At 39.1% G+C, this 7,371-nt stretch overlaps 1 long non-coding RNA gene and 1 other non-coding gene across 2 annotated transcripts; both read right to left on the reverse strand.

The window, feature by feature from the left end:
- LOC147924484 (uncharacterized) lies at positions 1–3,240 on the reverse strand. The gene is made up of 2 exons (XR_015585738.1): positions 1,144–3,240; positions 1–1,053 (listed from the first exon to the last, which is right to left on the reverse strand). It is a non-coding gene; the product is annotated as an uncharacterized LOC147924484 (long non-coding RNA).
- Positions 3,241–5,578: 2,338 nt separating this feature from the next.
- On the reverse strand, positions 5,579–5,685 carry LOC147924485 (small nucleolar RNA R71). The gene has a single exon (XR_015587897.1). It is a non-coding gene; the product is annotated as a small nucleolar RNA R71 (small nucleolar RNA).
- Positions 5,686–7,371: the final 1,686 nt, after the last annotated feature.

Here is a 7,371-nt window from a genome sequence, read left to right on the forward strand (position 1 = left end):
TGAAGAAATAAAACTCGAAATCTTTATATCTTGAAAGTTATGAAACCAACAAAATACAAGTATCTAGTCTTTTCTCTCTTAAAACAAGTACAAGATCTAAGAAAAATAAAAGTGCAAAAAGAATAATTCCCAAAAGGGTAAAAACTAGGTTTAGAGAATATCTAAAAGCTGGACTCTTTTGGTGGCTTCAGGTACAAGGCTTTATATAGGAGAGGGAATGGAAGCCCTAAAAATACTAAAAGACAAAATAGTCAACGGCTCAGTCAACTCGACCTGTGCTCGGTCGAGTGGCAGGTCGAACTGGCTTCTCTCGTGCATTCTCCACTCGGTTGAGTCCTCCTCAGCACACGGTCGAGTGTCTGGTCGAGTGTGCGGTCGAGTTGGACTCTGGACCTTGGTTCTTCAGCCTTAACTCTCTTGCTTTCCCTTCATGATTGCCTCACTTCTCCTCAGCATTGCTTCCATGCTCCTTAAGCTCCAAATCACCTGATTATGCATGAAAAGATGCAAATGCAATGCAACTAAACTCTAATGCATGATTAGTGCTAAATCTACACAATAATGGCCTAAATGGATAGCAAAAGATGCAAAAGATGTGAATAAACTAAGGGAAAACATGGTAAAATATATGAACATCAGAATATGTCTGGAACTTGGGTTATGTAAAGTGGTTTTTCTCCACCGTCATCGTAACGGCTTGATTTTCTGCTCTCTGTTTGAACACTTGGTGGAAAGTAGTGGGCAGCAAAGTTAGATCTTTCTTCGTTGATGCTTTGAGCAACAATAGAACCTTCGACTTTGCTTAAATTTTTCACCTTCTTTTTCAAGTGAAACATGAATCTTTCGAATGAGTACATCCACCTATACTGCACAGATCCCCCCAATTGTGCCTCTCTATGAAGATGTATTGGAAGATGCTCCATCACATCGAAAAAGAGGGTGGAAATATTTTTTCCAGATTACATATTAGAACTGGTATGTTGTCCATTAATTGTCTAATACCAGCTGGCGTAAGTGATCTTGTACAAATGTCTATGAAAAAAGCACTAATTCCTGCATTATGAAAATGAAACATCAATATATGTTAATATATTTGTTTTATAAAAAATATATATATATATATAAACCAAAAATAAAGGTTACCTTCAATAGCTTCATGTTCATTTTTCGGGAGGAGATTGACAAATGCAAATGGTAGTAACCTTTGCATAAACACATGACAATCATGACTTTTCATCCTTGATAATCGACTTTCTTGGTTGTCAACAAAGTTTTGTAGGTTGCAAGCGTATCCGTTAGGCAATTTAACTTTTCGAATAATCCACCTAAAAAAAAGCATCCTTAGCATATCCATCTAATCTGGATCTTGGGATTGGACCTCTTCCACTTGGTAAGACATGTAATGAGGCCGATTGCATATTGAAGGCAAGTCTAATCTCGATTTGATATTGTCTTTTGTCTTCCCTGAGACATTTAAAACTGTATTTATCAAGTTATCAAAGACATTCTTCTCAATGTGCATGACATCTAGATTGTGTCTCAACAAGAGATTTTTTCAATAAGGAAACTTCCAGAAGATACTATGTTTGTGCCAATTGTGAAACTCTTTATAACCGTCTACTGGATTATGCACACTCCCCTTGCAACATGTCATCTGCTCCGCTCCAAAATCCCTAAGTTGCATCAATATATTTTCACCATCTAGCTCAGGTGGTGGACCATCTGAAACAACTCGATTTTTCTTAAACATTTTTTTTGTTACGGCGATAAGGATGCAACCTTGGTAGGAAACGTCTATGACAGTCAAACCAACTGGTCTTTCTTCCATGTTTTAACTGAAATGCATTTGTACTATCCTGACAATATGAGCATGATAATAGCCCATGTGTTGTCCATCCAGATAACATTCCGTATGCTGGAAAATCGCTAATAGTCCACATAAGCACCACACGCATCGTAAAATTTTGCTGCCAGGAGAGATAATAGGCTTGCACTCCGTGCTCCCATAGAACTTGTAGCTCATGAATCAAAGGTTGTAAGAAAGACATCAAGAGATCTCTTTGGGTGTTCTGGACCAGGAACAAGGATAGAAAGAAATAGAAAGAAAATTGTCGTCCATGCTTACCAAATGGGTTGAAACCATCTGTACATAGTCCAAGGTAGACATTCATACTTTCTTCCGCAAAACTTGGATAAAATAACTGAAAATGTTTCCATGCCTCTGCGTCTGAGGGATGCGCGATCTCGCCTTCGGGTGAATTCTCTTGGTGACATCTCATAGCTGCAGCTGTCCGCTCTACTTGATATAACCTTTTCAACCGATCGGCTACTGGCAAATACCACATATGCTTAAACGCTACCCTGGACCATCCACTACTATTTTGAAATCGGGGTTTTCCATAAAATCGACAAGCTAAAGTCTGCATCTGATTGCCAATAAATCATACTGTTGTGGATACAAACATCGATCATCTGATATGTCAAACCAAGACCAGAGACAAGCTTCTCGATTTCATTATAAGACGCTGGTGAGATGTTGTTTCTGGTAAAATATCTTTAACAAAATCTGCCTAAGCATCTACACAATCTTCTGACAGATTATAATCCGTCTTTATATTCATCATCCTAGTTTCAGCGTATAAAGGAGAATGTCCTTCCTTACAACCTTCATACAATTGACTCTTCGATGCATCTAGCATATTGTAGAATCTTTTTGCTTCTAAATTTGGTTATTCTACTCTATTTTCAGGTTCTACAAATTCATGCATATTTTCTCTATGTGCATCATGAACCATTTGAACCGTTTCTACATCTCCTTCTCACAATCTAGATACTTCAACCCTTTCCGACACATTTTCACTAGTAATACCCACGTGGTAGGCATCAGTTTCCCCTTGATAAAACCATACTTTATAACGCGACATAATTCCAAGACTATAAATATGTCCCCAGACTAAATATTTATCAATGAAGTTATTATTATTACAAGATGGACATGGGCATAACATCTTACCACTTCTTAAGCAGCTATCCTGATTCATAGCGATGTTCATAAATTCGGTAAGTCCAGCTGCATATTCCCTCGTAAGCATCCCGTTCGGATAATATATTTCCTTATCCAACCACGTGTGAAAATTATTCATTTTTTTTTGTAAATACTTGGAGAAAAAGTTTGAAGCGTAGAAGAAATTTTTTTTTTTGGAATAATAGCTTGTAGGAGCGATAATGTTTTTGTTGTGTGGGATTTTAGATAGGCTGTGAATGGCTTATATAGAAAAAATATTATCAGTTTCCTTCCATTTTCTTACCAAATGAATTCCTATTCCAACCACCATCCCAATTGATTGCCCACTTGGTTTTGTTTTTGCATGCCCACATAAACAACTATCATCCGAATTTATCCTATCAAAATCCTTCTTCTTATTTTCCTACGAATTTTCTTTCGAAATTTAATTTGGTAGGAAAGTTGAAGGAAACTATCCTTTTCAATACCTTTGGCGTTGATTCCTTTTATATTCCTTCAACTTTCCTTCGACTCTTCCATCGTCAACACCCTCGTAGGAAAAATGAAAGAAAATACTCCTTATGAATTCCTTCCCCTATATTTCCTTTAATATTCTATCGACTTCCCTTCAATATTTCCTTCAAAAGTTTTTTCCGACATATTTTCGAAGGAAATACCCTTCTAATTTCTCATGTCTCTATCCGTAGGAATTTTCTTTCATATTTCCTACCACCACTTTGTTTCTGTCAAAATTTAGAAGGGTTTCCGAAGGAAATTACTCCTTCCAAAATATTCGTAGGAAGCTTGGTAGGAAAACATATTGTTTTCTTGTAGCATTCTCTTATGTCTCATATATTTTTTATTAAAATGAATAAACTCTACATGCTGACAAAAAAAAGAATAATCTCTACACAGATTTGTCAACTTTCATCGTTTAAGGCAACCTATAAGACAATTATATTGCGATAAACTATGTAATTATATTGGAAACATCCAATCAAAAGGACCAAATCATGTTTGAACATTTCCTGATGGCAAAGTCCAAAACTCTGGAAGCCAAACTTCATAATCAAGTTTATAAAAACAAAGAGATATCCCAAAGGGAAAGAGAAAAAGAACCTGAATAAACCACATGTCCTCCAGCCTTGTGCATCAGAGGAGCATAAACTTGGCAGACCTAATTAGAGACATACAAAAAAGAAGAAGAAACAAATCAGAGATATCGATCATAATAGCAACAACCACCATGAATCTACAACAATATACACAAAGACAAGTTATAAATCAAACCGTCTAAGAAGGTGTGAATATTCAGAAACATGAGCGGCGATGATTCCCTTCCAAAACACCACCTGCAAGACGAATAAACTTACTTACCAAAACCAAAAAGAATAATTAGAGAATGATAACTCTCTAATGTAAACATGTTTTAGACACCTTTTTCCATATTTTGCATTATATATAAGCTAACCTTAGCATTTTTAGGTCCTTAACTGTAGGAATTTGCATTTAGGCCAGTTAAGGTGCTGCATTGTTGCATTTGTGCATTTTGGATGAAAACATGTACTTTGGAGCCTAAAATGGGGAAGAATAAGGTCAAACCCGAGCATGTACCCGAAGGAGCGATCGTGCAAGAAGAACAGTCCGAACCTCAACCCGATTAAAGAGGATCTAAGAGCAGGAAGAACAACCCAAAGACCAACCTGAGGAACTACCGACTTGAACCTCGTGCACCACCTCGAATAGACCCTCGGGCAGAACTGAGCATCCTATGTTTTGTACTACAACTGCATAGGGAATTGATACCCTGGGTGAAAATCCTGTTATCAATTTGGCGCCGTTGCCATTTGGTTGAATTTTTTTTGAAACGTTTAAGATTTCAGCACTTGCTAGATCAAGTTCTTTTCTATCCATAGGTTCAGAACTAACATGTTTACTTTCGTGTTTGTTTGTTTTGCATTTCAGGTACAACGCGAGAACCCACCCGACCCATCACTCGATCACCTGGATCGGGTAATCCTTCGTGTACTCACTCGGTTAACTGATTATGCATGCAAACACGATCCAAGGGTAGCCAACACTTGAGTCCTTTCATCGATAACATCAACAGACTAAGGTTACTCCGCCAACAACAAGTCCATCAACCGCAACCAACTACAATTGAGGAGATCATGAATAATCAGAATGGTCCACCAGCTCCTCAAGAGAGGACCAACATAGGAGCAGGAGATGCTCCATCTACTCACACTCAAAGACATGGCATTGTGCCACCTGCTACTCAAAACAACAATTATGAGATCAAGAGTAGTCCCATCCAGATGATTCAGAGCAATAAGTTTCACGGACTGCCAATGGAGGCCCCATTGGATCATTTAGATGAGTTTGATAGGCTATGTAGCCTAACCAAGATCAATGGAGTTAGTGAAGATGGGTTCAAACTCCGGCTTTTTCCCATTCTCTTTGGGTGACAAAGCACACATTTGGGAGAAATCACTTCCCAAGGAGTCTTTCACCACATGGGAAGCATGCAAAAAGGCGTTCTTCGCCAAATTCTTCTCCAACTCCAGAACTGCAAGGCTGCGAAATGACATATCCAGCTTTGTTCAGAAAAGCAATGAGACGTTTAGTGAAGCTTGGGAACGTTTCAAGGGATACACCAGCAGATGCCCGCATCATGGATTCAGCAATGCTTCATTGCTAAGTACACTTTAACGAGGTGTCGTCCCTAAAATAAGGATGTTGCTGGATACCGCTAGTAATGGTAATTTTCTCAACAAGGATGTTGATGAAGGTTGGGAACTAGTGTAGAACTTAGCCCAATCTGATGGGCATTACAATGAGGATTATGATCGCACAATACAATCTTCTGGAGAGGATGATGCCAAGTACAAGCGAGACATGAAAGCCCTCAATGACAAATTGGACAAACTCCTCAATCAGCAACAACATGTCCATTCCATCTCAGAGGAAGATCAGTTTATGCAACAAGATGGGGAGAATGCTCAGCTAGAAGATGTAAACTACATCAACAATCAAGGAGGTTACAATAAAGGGTACAACAACTTCAAACTAAACCCGAATCTCTCATACCGTAACCCCAATGTTGCTAATCCTCAAGACCAAATCTACCCGTCCGCAGTCCAAGGTAATCAGGGCCAGGAAAAGCCTTTTGTCCAATACAATCAAGGCTATGCCCCTAAGCAGCAGTACCCTGGAAATAACCACCAACCAATTGCACCACCTGGATTCCCACCACAGCAAGAATCACAAAACCGATCTCAAGAGGCTGACCTACGCGGACTAATTCACCAAATGATACAAAGTCAGGCATCGACATCGATGGACAATGCCAAACGATTCGCAGAGATGAGCAACAAGATTGACTCTGGATACAATGACCTCAATGCTAAGTACGATTCTCTCAATACTAAGTTGAGATACCTAGAGGGCCAACACAACGCACAACCAACTCCAGGACTAGGCCAGCTTCTAGGTAAAGCTGTTCAGAACCCAAAAGACTATGCTACTGCCCAGGCAATCTTTCTTGAAGATGTTGATGATTACCTCACTGAGGACAGCAATGTTCAATATGGGGAGGATATGGATCATAGTGGGATGTATGAGCACCAGTATTACTTATCCGAGTATGAACCCGATGAGACTAATCGAGTTGATGATCAAGCACTGGTTCGAGAATCGCTAACCGATACACCACTCGAGGCTGAAACCGATGACATACACGACGATGGTGATCGAACAATCTATCGGGTAGACGTTCAGATGACAGATCAACCACAAATTCCTGCAGCTGAGGAAGGGGAATTAGAGGAAAGATTTAGAGCAGCTCTTGATATCTAATTAGAGGCGCTTGCAGAGCGTATCTCCAAACAAAAAGCCCCACCTCCTAATATCTTGCCACCACACGCTCTTGGAAAGGATATCGTCAAAGAGACAGCTCAGTTGGAGATTGAAGTAAAGGAAGCTGTTAAAGAAATTCGGAATGTGATCCTGAGGAGTGGAGTGTGTTTAGACCCTGAACTGAGGATCAATGAGAAATTGGAGGATCCTGTGATAAGAATAATCCTTCTTCACATCTATAAACTTCAATTCCAAGAAAATATTTGAATTCTCCTAGATCTTTAATATCAAAAACTGATTTGAGAAAATCTTTTGTGTCTTGAATTCCTACCTTGTCACTCCCTGTGATGATAATATCATCAACATAGACAAGAATGACTACAATACCTCTTTCGCTTAGCAATGTGAATAGAGTGTGGTAAGCCTCCGATATGCGAAATCCTCTTTCAAGTAATGTAGTGCTTAGCTTATGATACCACGCTCTTGGGGACTGTTTGAGACCGTAGATA

This window comes from Camelina sativa, chromosome 17, assembly GCF_030686135.1.
Source record: "Camelina sativa cultivar CO46 ecotype springtype chromosome 17, ASM3068613v1".
In the NCBI taxonomy this organism is placed as follows: Eukaryota; Viridiplantae; Streptophyta; class Magnoliopsida; order Brassicales; family Brassicaceae; genus Camelina; species Camelina sativa.